The sequence below is a fragment of the Penaeus monodon genome, unplaced genomic scaffold, assembly GCF_015228065.2.
Source record: "Penaeus monodon isolate SGIC_2016 unplaced genomic scaffold, NSTDA_Pmon_1 PmonScaffold_59, whole genome shotgun sequence".
Taxonomy (NCBI): Eukaryota; Metazoa; Arthropoda; class Malacostraca; order Decapoda; family Penaeidae; genus Penaeus; species Penaeus monodon.
Window position 1 is genome coordinate 103,359 of NW_023660884.1, and position 14,145 is coordinate 117,503.

The 14,145-nt window shown below is 34.7% G+C and overlaps 2 non-coding genes across 2 annotated transcripts; both read left to right on the plus strand.

The window, feature by feature from the left end:
• Positions 1-2,918: 2,918 nt before the first annotated feature.
• On the plus strand, positions 2,919-3,000 carry Trnal-aag. The gene has a single exon. It is a non-coding gene; the product is annotated as a tRNA-Leu (tRNA).
• A 7,996-nt stretch (positions 3,001-10,996) lies between these two features.
• On the plus strand, positions 10,997-11,078 carry Trnal-aag. The gene has a single exon. It is a non-coding gene; the product is annotated as a tRNA-Leu (tRNA).
• Positions 11,079-14,145: the final 3,067 nt, after the last annotated feature.

Below are 14,145 nucleotides of genomic sequence, written 5' to 3' on the forward strand. Positions count from 1 at the left end.
AAGGTTACTAGCCTCCGAACTAGTACAGTGTTAACGTGTCGGCCTCTCATCCAAAGGGTCGGCGGTTCGCGCCCCACCCAGGCGCGAGAAGTTGCTACTGTCGCCTGGAGATTACTGCTGTGGCTGGGCACAGGTAAGGACTAGTTTCAGCCGAGTCAGCACCAGCTGACACAAAGTGAGCGAGTCGGCATTAGACGACACAGGCCGGGTTACTCTCATGGGCATAGCCTTAGCCATAGCATAGGCTGAGCTTCGCATTGACATTTGCGAAATTCTAGCTTCGCCCGAGCCTTCCATATATCGGACTTATCTTATGATGTTAGAAGCTAAGAACGGGGAGTCATCTTCTGAAGGACTTAGTAAACATAAAGACGCAATGTTTAACTTCGTCGTCGGAAAATGTGTGTGACCGATGCTTCCATATCTAATGCACCTTTAATCGTTAAAATACTTTTTCATTAAGAGTAATATGGTTAATCCACGGCTATTATCAGGAGCAACACAGCAGTCTCAGTAGAGTCTCGCCTATCTTGTTATATGCTTTCTATAACAGTTTGGAAGATAATCCGCCACCGGGTTCCACTACTCAGATTTCATCGGCACATCGGCTGGTAATAAAACATTTGGCATACATAATGTATATGCTAATTATAACTTATAATCTGAAAGCCATACCAGTGAGTAAAATACGAGCGTGTGTATGTGTGTGCGCGTGCGTGCGTGCGCGTTTACAAACTTACAAATTTCAGTTAATATGTTCTGTTAAACATAACTCATTTATGTACCTGTATATATGCATGCATATGTGTATGCGTATGCCACACGCATACACATACACATTATGTGTATGTGCGCGCGCGTTTTCTAACTTACAAATTTCAGTTAATATGCTCTATTTAATATAACCCACTTATGTACCTGTGTATATGCATCCATATGTGTATGCATATACATCATTAAAACACGTAAGTGTGAGTGTAAGCTAAGTGATGATATACATTTGAGCAAACACGAACATGTGTACACAAACATGAAAAGGAAAACATACACAATAAGATACGAAATTAAATCGTTTCGAACTCACACAGCAGTGCGACTGGACTGCATAAACAAAACTAGTTTTTTTGTCTGGAAGAAATCAAAACCTAAGTATAGGATAGCTGTTATATACGCAATTTTGCTTCTCTCTCAGTATGATAACTGTACAACTAATAAATAATTGGGTTTAATTCTGTCACTATAAAAATATTACCGAGTATCTACGAACAATGAGTGACGGTGTATATCATTAAACCATTGCATATCATTTTTTTACGAAGCGCTTTATTATTCATCCATTTTATTACTATCCCAAATGCTTATCATGTTCTGCAAGTAGCTTGTCTACAAGAATAACATTACCAATGCATCAGTAAGTAAACAGAAACTACAGCGTATCACATCAAGGAGTTCTCACTCCTTGTCTCCACTAAAGAAGCTATTTTCTATTACATAAAAATTCGCAAATAAATACCCTAAAATCAGACACTGTGCGGTAGGTTAAAGCGTTCAAACTTATAAGTTACTTCGGTATTATAGCCAGAAGATTTTAGTATCGTATTCTCTCTCAAGGTTCAGATTTCTCAAAGATCTTTATAATTTCTGGATTTATTATATATTTTCTTCAAGCCTTCCTATTAGATAACAAAATTGTACAAAATACTGGAATACATTACATGATGAATGGCGCTTAATTAATATCCTTGATGGACACGAAACGAAACACATTGTATAAGCTTATATTTTCTCTTCAGATATTTAGCAATATCATGAAGAGGAATATTATTAATAATCCCTAAGGCGAAAAAACATAAACATCCCAATTCTCAAAATACCCATTAATGATATTTGTAAATCATTTCCGCGTGACCTCATGTGTTCAATGATCACAAGGTTAACAACCATAATATAAGTCACATCTTGCCACATCTCATTACATTATCAGGACCTGATCACGATGAACACTTCAACAAGTTCTCTGCATCTTGTTTCTCCACACATGGAACTGAGTGACCAGTTATGGTCTCCAAACGTTGACCTTTCGGAAATTCAACCAAAGTATTAGGCGATGGAAATAACCCTTTCTATATGTACACCACATATCGGGATAACTAACACAGTCCTGAAAGAAGTGGCCTGTCGCAGGAAGGAAGCCCGGAAGACCAGACGGTTTGGCGGTTGCAGGTCTGAGATTCCCTTCGCGAGGAGAAGGCTGGTCTTTTAAGCGGAGAGAGAGGAGTAATCTTTTGCGTATATTTCCGACTTATCATGTGACAATAATAAAAGTACATATGGGTATTTCCGTTTTCGCCTTCTCCTAATTAAAAATGCCACAAAGAAGATATATATACACCCTGCATTAAAAAGGAAATTGCAAATGAATACCGAAAGACTGCAATAGGATTACGCGTGTCAGTCATTTTGAAGATGAAGTCTATTTTGATCGAGGTCTTATTGCTAAAATACTTGGGCTTATTTATACTTGCTATTTCACAGAACGAATACACGAGGATATGTTGTACTAAGAACTATTATAAACACATTAAAAAATAATTACGGATTAATGAGCGGGCCGTGATATATTTTTATATTTATATTCATACATTTTTATATTTATATTCATACACATATATATATATATATATATTTATATGTGTGTGTGTTATAAATATATGCATAACACGACTTTACTTTATTCGCTTATCAAGAAGAAATTAAACCTGAACATATCTGAAAAGAGTCGGGCTGTTTACAACAGATTTTTGCGAAGACAAGTGAGTGATGCGAGTCATTATATCATAATTTTACGAAAAACTTCATATATATGTATATATACTTTTTTTTTTTAATTACTATCACAAATATCTTTCATGTTTACAGGTAGCGTGGCCGAGCGGTCTAAGGCGCTGGTTTAAGGTACCAGTCTCTTCGGAGGCGTGGGTTCGAATCCCACCGCTGCCAACGATTTTGGCATTGCACTGCGCAGTGGCTGGCCCATAAGCAAGACGCGGGCAAACCAAAATAACCGTAGAGCTTGGAACTTGACTCTGTGTGCCGCAAGTTTCCCTCTATTTACAATCCGTATTTACTAGAGATTCTCTAGATCCACCAGTGGCAACCATTCCATCATGTGATGAAAGTAACTTCATTATGTACCCTCCAAACTCTGGAATAACTGCCATACTGGCGGAGACGTGGCCTGCCACAGGATAGAAGCACGGAAGACAAAGCGGTTTGTTGGGAGTAGGTCTGAGTCTCCCTAAGAACGGCTGGTGTTTGAGGGGGGAAAGAGAGGAATAATAATAAGTGTAATATTTCGATGGCTTATTAATACGATTTGCGATAATAAAGATAAATACTTCATTAAAACAGAAACCTATTACAAAAAGATTATTCCAAGTCCACATTGTATTTGTTTGCAATGATTTAACATGCAATAAAAATTAAGCACTTCGTTAAACTATAACATAATTATTTTATCGTCAGTCATTGGTCTTTGTAGACACTGCATAACAACAGAATTTATTTATTTTTTGTCGGTAGTATAAATCACTGTAGTGATTGAAATTAATCTAAAAAGCATGCAACAGATGTTTACGTCCAAGATCGGCTGTCGCAAGAACGTGGGGAGAATACCTGACGGTAATTGGGTCTTAGTGGGTGTTTAGTAAAAAAAATTAGTAGAAATTTAGTTAGTTTATATGCACTGTTAATATCTGCAACTACTTTTGTGAACTTATGAATGTAGGTATTGCATTTTTGGTTCACATATGCAGAAAGACTCCCAGATCTGAGCCTGAAAACATTAGTTTTTCACTCCATTACGCCCCACCAAAATTTAGGTTAGCCACCGAAAGAAAATTGACATGAGGTATGTTATAGTGAAAATCAGTCACAATATATGTATATATATATATATATACATACATACATACTATATATATATATATATGTATATATATGTATATAATATATATATATATATATATATATATATATATATATATATATATATAATATATGTCCCTCAGAAGATGACTCCCCGTTCTTTGCTTCAAACATTATCTTTCACGCGAGGGATAATTTTTGAAGCTAAGAGCAGGGAGTCATCTTCTGAAGGACTTAGTAAACATAAAGACGCAATATTTAATTTTCATGTGTGTGACCGATGCTTCCATATCTAATGCACCTTTAATCGTTAAAAGACTTTTTCTTTAAGAGTAATAATGTGTTAATCCACGGCTATTATCAGGAGCAACACAGCAGAGTCTCAGTAGAATCTTGTCTTTGCAAACTCCACTCTACTGACCTGAACGTTGTAATTACAGTAAAAGCTACGAACTGACCTCAGTTGCCCTGCGATTCAAATCATATTAAATCAGGTAAACATATTCACCTTTCTAAACAAGTACGACCTGATCCATTCCACGAATCAATATATGTTAGATCCTTTCCTATCTCGCCACATTATCAAAGGACTGGGCAAGATGTTCACTTCAACTTTCTCGGCACGTGTTTCTCTGCACATGGAACTGAGTGAGGGGTTATTGTCCTCCTCAGAATTCGCTCTTTTGCCAACATCACCACACGCAGAATCCAGGCCTACTTCTAGAGATTCTCTGGTCCTCCAGCGGCAACCAACGCATTATGCGATGAAAATAACCTTACTATAAGCACACCACATCTGGAATGACTGCCACAGTGGTGGAGGAAGTGGCCTGCCGCAGAAAGGAAGCACGGAAGGCAAGACGGTTTGGCAGTCGCAGGTCTGAGACTCCCTTCGCGAGGAGAAGGTTGGTTTTTGAGGCGGAGAGAGAAGAGTAAATTATAGATAATTTCTATGACTTATTTATACAACATTCTATAATAAACATAAATGACCAATATCCGTTTGCTCTTCCAATTCTAGAATCTCTTGCCATAAAGATTCAGATTCATGTATTAAGAAGCTACAAATTTAGTAGCTACGTTTCGTCTTCTAAAACTGAATCCTATAAATTTAGTAGTTACCGTTTTCACAACTTATTCTCACAGTTACATGATTGATGTCAATTTCGTTTACCTCATGTCCGTATCTAATTAGTTTTTTTTCCACCAGGCTATCAAGTGATGTAAATAATCCTTCAATTAGTGATCGGTGTTTGAAGCTAAGAACGGGGACTCATCTTCCATATCTAATGCACCTTTAATCGTTAAAATACTGTTTCATTAAGAGTATTGTGGCTAATCGACGGCTATTAGTAGAAGCAACACAGCAAAGTCTCAGTGGAATCTCGCCTTCGTAAACTCCAATCTACTGACCTGAAGGTTTGTAATTACCAGTAAAGCTACGAACTGACTGTCACGTGAAAAGAAATCCCGCGGCGTCATTAGTTATTTTGTTATATGCTTTCTATAACAATTTGGAAGATAATCCGCCGCCGGGTTCCACTACTCAGATTTCATCGGCACATCGGCTGGTAATAAAATATATTTGACACACATAATGGTATATGCTAACTATAACATGCAATATGAAAGTCTTACCAGTGAGTAAAATACGAGCGTGTGTGAGTATGTGTGTGTGCGCGCGTGCGCGTCTACTAACTTACTAATTTCAGTTAATATGCTCTATTAAATATAACCTATTTATGTACCTGTATATATGCATGCATATATGTATGCATATGCACATGCGAGTGCAAGCTAAATGATATATAAAAAATCATCCGGCATTAGTGCACTTAATATACATTTAAGCAAAAACAGTAACTTGTACACAAACATGTAAAGGAAAACATCCACAATAAGATACGAATTAAAGCGTTTCGAGCGACTTGGCTGCATAAACAAAACTATTCTTTTATCTGGAAGAAATCAAACCTAAGTATAGGATAGCTGTTATATAAGCAATTTCGTTTCCCTATTGGTATGATAACTGTATAACTAATAAATAATTTGGTTAATTCTGTCACTATAACAATATTATCGAGTATCTGCGAAGAACAATGAGTGACGGTGTATATCATAAAACCTTTTTGTATCAATTTTTTACGAAAAGCTTATTATTCATCCATTTTATTACTATCACAAATGCTTATCATGTTCTGCAAGTAGCTTGTCTACAAGATAATAACATTACCAATACATCAGTAAGTACACAGAAATACAGTGTATCATATCATCACTCCTTGTCTCCACTAAAGCTGTCTTCTACTTATATAAAAATTACAAATGAATACACCTAAATCGGGCACTGTGCGGTAGGTTAAAGCGTTCAAACTGATAAGTTACTTCGGTATTATAGCCAGAAGATTTTAGTATCGTATTCTCTTTCAAGGTTCTGATTTCAGTAGTAGAATTTCTGGAATTGTCATATATTTTTTAAGCCTTCTTATCAGATAACAAATGTTTGCAAAATACTGGAATACATTTTATGGCGAATGACGCTTAATAAATATTCCTGATGGACACTATACAAACACATTGTATAAGCGTATGCTTTCTCTTCAGATAACAATAGGAATATTATTAATAATCCCTAGGGCGAAAAAACAAACATACCCATTCTTAAAATACAAATTAATGATATTTGTAAATCATTTCCGCATGACCTCATTTGCTCAATCAATCACACGTTAAAAAACATAATATAAGTCACATCTTGCCACATCTCATCACACTATCAGAGACCTGATCACGATGAACACTTCAACAAGTTCTCTGTATCTTTTTTATCCACACATGGAACTGAGTGACCAGTTATCGTCTCCAAACTTTGACCTTTTGCAAAGTTCAACCAAAGTATTAGGCGATGGAAATAACCTTACTATATGTACACCACATATCGGGATAACTAACACAGTCCTGAAAGAAGTGGCCTGTCGCAGGAAGGAAGCCCGGAAGACCAGACGGTGTGGCGGTTGCAGGTCTGACACTCCCTTCGCGAGGAGAAGGCTGGTCTTTTAAGTGGAGAGAGAGGAGTAATCTTTTGCGTACATTACCGACTTATCATGTGACAATAATAAACGTACATATTGCTATTTCCGTTTTCGTCTTCTCCAAAAAAGCTATATATGCATCCTACATTAAAAAGGAAATTGCAAATGAATACTTAAAATCAAAGACTGTGGTAGGATTAAGCGTCTCAGTCATTTTGATGATTTTGATCGAGGTCTTTTTCTTGAAATATTGGAGCTTATTTATACTAATGATTTCATAGAACGAATACACGAGGAAATGAGCAGAATATATTGTACTAAGATGCTATTTGAAATATATAAAAAATATTACAGACTAATGAGTGGGCCGTGATATAGTTTCAGCTCGCTAACGATACATAAAGACTTGGCATAACATGACTTTACAATATTGTAGCATATAGAAACTGAAATTCATTTCGGTTACTATTTATAAATGTGTGTATATATGTATATATATATATATATATATATATATATATATATATATATATATATATATATTATATAAATATATGCATTCCTAAATATTCTAAAAGGAAAAGATCTGACCTATATCGATTAGTAGAATGAATCAGGTCACGCGGTTTAAAATAGTAAGAAGACCTGTAGACCTTCAACCTGTGATTCGGAGGTCGTGCGGAAAAATGCCGGTAGGTATTTTAAGGAATGTCACTGGAATGTTTTCATCAGTCATAGGTAATTGCACTAATGGTAGACGAGCTTGCTACCTAAATTCGCAAAATATATAAAACATCAATTAATTTCAGTTATTTAACCCATATGCCCTACATTTGTGTGTATATACATATATATATTTAAATACATATATATACATAGATATACAATATATACATATATATACATATATATACATATATATACATATATATACATATATATATACATATATATACATATATATACATATATACATATACATACACAATATATATATATACATATACAAACAAACACACACAATATATATATACATATACAACAAACACACACAATATATTACATATACAAACAAACACACACAATATATATACATATACACACACACACTACATATATACATATACACACAAACACACAATATATATACATATACACACAAACACACACATAATATATATATAATATATATATATATATATATATCATATATATGTATATATTTATCTATATATATACGTGCGCGCGCGTTTACTATCTTATTCAGTTAATATGCTCTATTTGTATGTGTGTATATGCACACGCATATACATACACGTTATTAAAACACGTATATGTGAGTGCAAGCTAAGTGATCTATAAAAAAATCACTCGGCGTTAGTGCACTTGATGATATACATTTGAGCAAACACAATAACGTGTACAAACATGAAAAGGAAAACATCCACAATAAGATACGAAATCAAATCGTTTCGAACTCACACAGCAGTGCGACTGGACTGCATAAACAAAACTTTTTTCGTTTCGAACTCACACAGCATTTTTTATCTGGAAGAAATCAAACTTAAGTATAGGATAGCTGTTATATAAGCAATTTTGTTTCTCTATCAGTATGATAACTGTACAACTAATAAACAATTTGGTTTAATTCTGTCACTATAACAATATCATCAAATATCTACGAAGAACAATGAGTGACGGTGCATATGAAAAAATCATTCTATCAAATTTTTACGAAGCGTTTTATTATTCATCCATTTTATTACTATCACAAATGCTTATCATGTTCTGCAAGTAGCTTGTCTACAAGAATAACATTACCAATACATCAGTAAGTACACAGAAACTACAGCGTATCACATCAAAGAGTTCTCACTCTGGAAGAAATCAAACTTAATATAGGATAGCAGTTATAATAAGCAATTCCGTTTCCCTCTCAGTATGATAACTGTACAACTAATAAATAATTGTGTTCAATTCTGCCACTATAAACAATATTATCAAGTATCTCGAAAAACAATGAGTGATGGTGGTTATCATAAAACCATTGTATATCAATTTTTTACGAAGCGTTTATTTATTCATCCATTTTATTACTATCACAAATGCGTATCATGTTCTGCAAGTAGCTTGTCTACAAGATAACATTACCAATGCATCAGTAAGTAAACAGAACTACAGCGTATCACATCAAGGGGTTCTCACTCCTTGTCTCCACTAAAGAAGCTGTTTTCTACTTACATTAAAAATTGCAAATGAATACAACAAAAATCAGACACTGTGCGGTAGGTTTAAAGCGTTCAAATGATGAGTTACTTCGGTATTATAGCCAGAAGATTTTAGGATCATATTCTCTCTAAGGTTCAGATTTCTCAAAGATCTATCATTTCTGGATTTATCATATATTTTAAAGCCTTTTATCAGTTAACAAAACTTTACAAAATACTGGAATATATTATATGGTGAATGACGCTTATTAAATAGCCTTGATGGACACTATACTAACACACTGTATAAGCGTATATTTTCTCTTCATATTTTAGCAATAACAAGAGAGGAATATTATTAATAATCCCTAAAGCGAAAAAAAACATAAACATCCCAATTCTCAAATACCATTACTGACATTTGTAAATCATTTCCGTATGACCTTATTTGCTCAATGAATCACAAGGTTAAAAACCATAATATAAGTCACATCTTGCCACATCTCCTCACTATCTGGGACCTCATCACGATGAACACTTCAACAAGTTCTCTGCATCTTGTTTCTCCACACATGGAACTGAGTGACCAGTTATCGTCTCCAAACTTTGACCTTTTGGGAAATTCAACCAAAGTATTAGGCGATGGAAATAACCTTACTATATGTACACCACATATCCAGATAACTAACACAGTCATGAAAGAAGTGGCCTGTCGCAGGAAGGAAGCCCGGAAGACCAGACGGTTTGGCGGTTGCAGGTCTGAGATTCCCTTCGCGAGGAGAAGGCTGGTCTTTTAAGCGGAGAGAGAGTAATCTTTTGTGTATATTTTTCGACTTATCGTGTGACAATAATAAACGTACATATGGGTATTTCCGCTTTCGCCTTCTCCTAATTAAAAATGGCACAAAGAAGATATATATACACCCTGCATTAAAAAGGAAATCGCAAATGAATACCGAAAGACTGCAATAGGATTACGCGTATCAGTCATTTTGAAGATGAAGTCTATTTTGATCGAGGTCTTATTGCTAAAATACTTGGGCTTATTTATACTTGCTATTTCACAGAACGAATACACGAGGATATGTTATACTAAGAAGCTATTATAACACATTAAAAATAATTACGGATTAATGAGCTGGCCGTGATATGTTTTTTATATTTATATTCATACATATATATATATATATATATATATTTTATATATATATATATATATAATATGTGTGGGGTGTGTGTGTTGTGTGTGTTATAAATATATGCATAACACATGACTTTACAGTATTGTAGTATAATATATGTATAATATATTATATATATTATGCATGTATATATACATACACATATACATATACGTGTATATATTATAAATATATGCATTCATATGTATTCTAAAAGGAAAAGATTTAACCTATATCGATTCGTGGAACAGATCCGATCATGCGGTCTAGAATAGTAAGAAGACCTGTGATTCGTTGGGCAGATGAGGTCGTGCGGAAAGATATATTTCATTGAAAGTGTCAGTAGGTATTATGAGCAATTGTGACTGGATTGCTACCTAAATCCGCATGCGTGTGCCACAATTAAATTCGACTGTCGGACTTCACGCACATAACAGAGCGACCGGACAGCATGAACAAAAATTATTCGCTTATCAAGAAGAAATTAAACCTGAACATATCTGAAAAGAGACGGGCTGTTTACAACAGATTTTTGCGAAGACAAGTGAGTGCTGCGATAGTCATTATATCAGAATTTTACGAAACACTTCATAATAGATGTATATATACTTTTTTTGAATTACTATCACAAATATCTTTTATGTTTACAGGTAGCGTGGCCGAGCGGTCTAAGGCGCTGGTTTAAGGCACCAGTCTCTTCGGAGGCGTGGGTTCGAATCCCACCGCTGCCAACGATTTTGGCACTGCAATGTGCCAGTGGCTGGCCCATAAGCAAGACGCGGGCGAACCAAAATAACCGTAGAGCTTGGACTTGACTCTCTGTGCCGCAAGTTTCCCTCTATTTACAATCCGTATTTATTAGAGATTCTCTAGATCCACCAGTGGCAACCATTCCATCATGTGATGAAAGTAACTTCATTATGTACCCTCCAAACTCTGGAATAACTGCTATAGTGGCGGGACGGTGGCCTGCCACAGGATAGAAGTACGGAAGACAAAGCGGTTTGTTGGGAGTAGGGAGTGTTGGGAGTCTCCCTACACGAGACGGCTGGTGTTTGAGGGGGGAAAGAGAGGAATAATAATAAGTGTAATATTTCGAGGGCTTATTAATACGATTTGCGATAATAAAGATAATTACTTCATTAAAACAGAAACCTATTACAAAAAAGTTATTCCAAGTCCACATTGTTTTTGTTTGCAATGATTTAACATGCAAAAAGATTAAGCACTCCCGTTAAACTATAACAATATTATTTTATCGTCAGTCATTGGTCTTTGTAGACCCTGCTTAACGACAGAATTTTTATTTTTTGTCGGTGGTATAAATACTGTAGTGATTGAAATTAAATCTAAAAAGCATGCAACAGATGTTTACGCCCAAAGATCGGCTGTCGCAAGAACGTGGGGAGAATACCTGACGGTAATTGGGTCTTTAGTGGGTGTTTGTAAAAAAAATAGTTAGTAGAAATTTAGTTAGTTATATGCGCGTTAATATCTGCAACTACTTTGTAAACTTATGAATGTAGGTATTGCATTTCTGGTTCACATATGCAGAAAGACCCCCAGATCTGAGCCTCAAACTTAGTTTTCACTGCTTTACGCCCACCAAAATTTAGGTTAGTTACCAAAGAAAATTGACATAAGGTATGTTACAGCGAAAATCAGTCACAATATATATATATATATATATATATATAAATATATATAAATATATATATATATATATATATATATATATATATATATATATATATATGTCCCTCAGAAGATGACTCCCCGTTATTAGCTTCAAACATTATCCTTCACGCGAGGGATAATGTTTGAAGCTAAGAGAGGGAGTCATCTTCTGAAGGACATTAGTAAAAATAAAGACGCAATATTTAAATTTTTATGTGTGACCGATGCTTTTCCCTATCTAATTCACCTTTAATCGTTAAAAGACGTTTTCTTTAAGAGTAATAAGGTGGTAATTTCCCCGGCTTTTATCAGGAGCAACACAGCAGAGTCTCAGTAGAATCTTGCCTTTGCAAACTCCACTCTAAATGACCTTAACATTTGTAATTACCAGTAAAGCTACGAACTGACCTCAGTTGCCCTGCGATTCAAATCATATTAAATCAGGTAAACATGTTCACCTTTTTAACAGTACCACCTGATCCATTCCACGAATCAAAATATGTTAGATCCTTTCCTATCTTGCCACGTTATCAAGGACGAGCACGATGTTCACTTCAACTTTCCCGGCACGTGTTTCTCTGGACATGGAACTGAGTGAGGGGATATTATCCTCCTCAGAATTCGCTCTTTTGCCAACATCACATCACACTATCAGAGACCTCATCACGATGAACACTTCAGCAAGTTCTCTGCATCTTGTTTCTCCACACATGGAACTGAGTGACCAGTTATCGTCTCCAAACTTTGACCTTTTGCAAAGTTCAACCAAAGTATTAGGCGATGGATATCACATTACTATATGTACACCACATATCCAGATAACTAACACAGTCCTGAAAGAAGTAGCCTGTCGCAGGAAGGAAGCCCGGAAGACCAGACGGTTTGGCGGTTGCAGGGCTGAGACTCCCTTCGCGAGGAGAAGGCTGGTCTTCTAAGCGGAGAAGTAATCTTTTGCGTATATCTATATGACTTATCATGTGACAATAATAAACGTACATTATGGGTATTTCCGTTTTCGCCTTCTCCTTATTAAAACTGACACAAAGAAGCTATATATACACCCTGCATTAAAAGGGAGATTGCAAATGAATACCTAAGTCTGCAATAGGATTACGCGTGTCAGTCATTTTGATCGAGGTCTTATTGTTAAAATAGGGCTTATTTATACTTGATTTATAGTTCCGGATTAGTGAGCGGGCCTTGATATGATTTTATATTTATATTTATACATACATACTCATATATATATACATATATATATATATATATATATATATATATATATATACATATATATTATAAATATATGCAATACATGCATAACATGACTACGGTAATGTAGTATATGTATATATTATACACATATGTATAATATATTATACATATATATACATGCACATATACGTGTATATATTGCAAATATATGCATTCATATATATTCTAAAAGGAAAAGATCTGACCAATATCGATTTGTGGAATGGATCCGGTCAAGCGGTCTAGAATATTAAGACGACCTGTAGATCTTCAACCTGGGATTCGTAGGGCAGATGAGGTCGTGCGGATTTCTTTGAAAAATGTCAGAGGTATTTTGAGGATTGTCATTGGAATATTTTCATCAGTCAGAATGGCAGACGAGCTTACTACCTAAATCCGCAATATTTATGAAATATTAATTAATTTCAAAAGTTGCATGTGTGTCACAATTAAATTCGGCTGCCGGACTTCACATATCTGAAAAGAGGCGGGCTGTTTACTGCAGATTTTTTGTTAAAGTAATTTCATTTAACTTTCAACATTATGATTTCAACTACCAATACATAATTTGGGTTAATCCTGTCACCATAACAACGCTATCGAGTATCTGCGAAGACAAATGAGTGATGCGACAATCATTATATCAGAATTCTACGAAACACTTGATTATATATATATATATATATATATATATATATTATATATATATATATATATATATATATATATATATATATTATATATATATATATATATATATATATATTGTATATTATTATATATATATATATATATATATATATATATATATATATATATATATATATATATATTCTATTACTACCACAAATATCTCTCATTTTTACA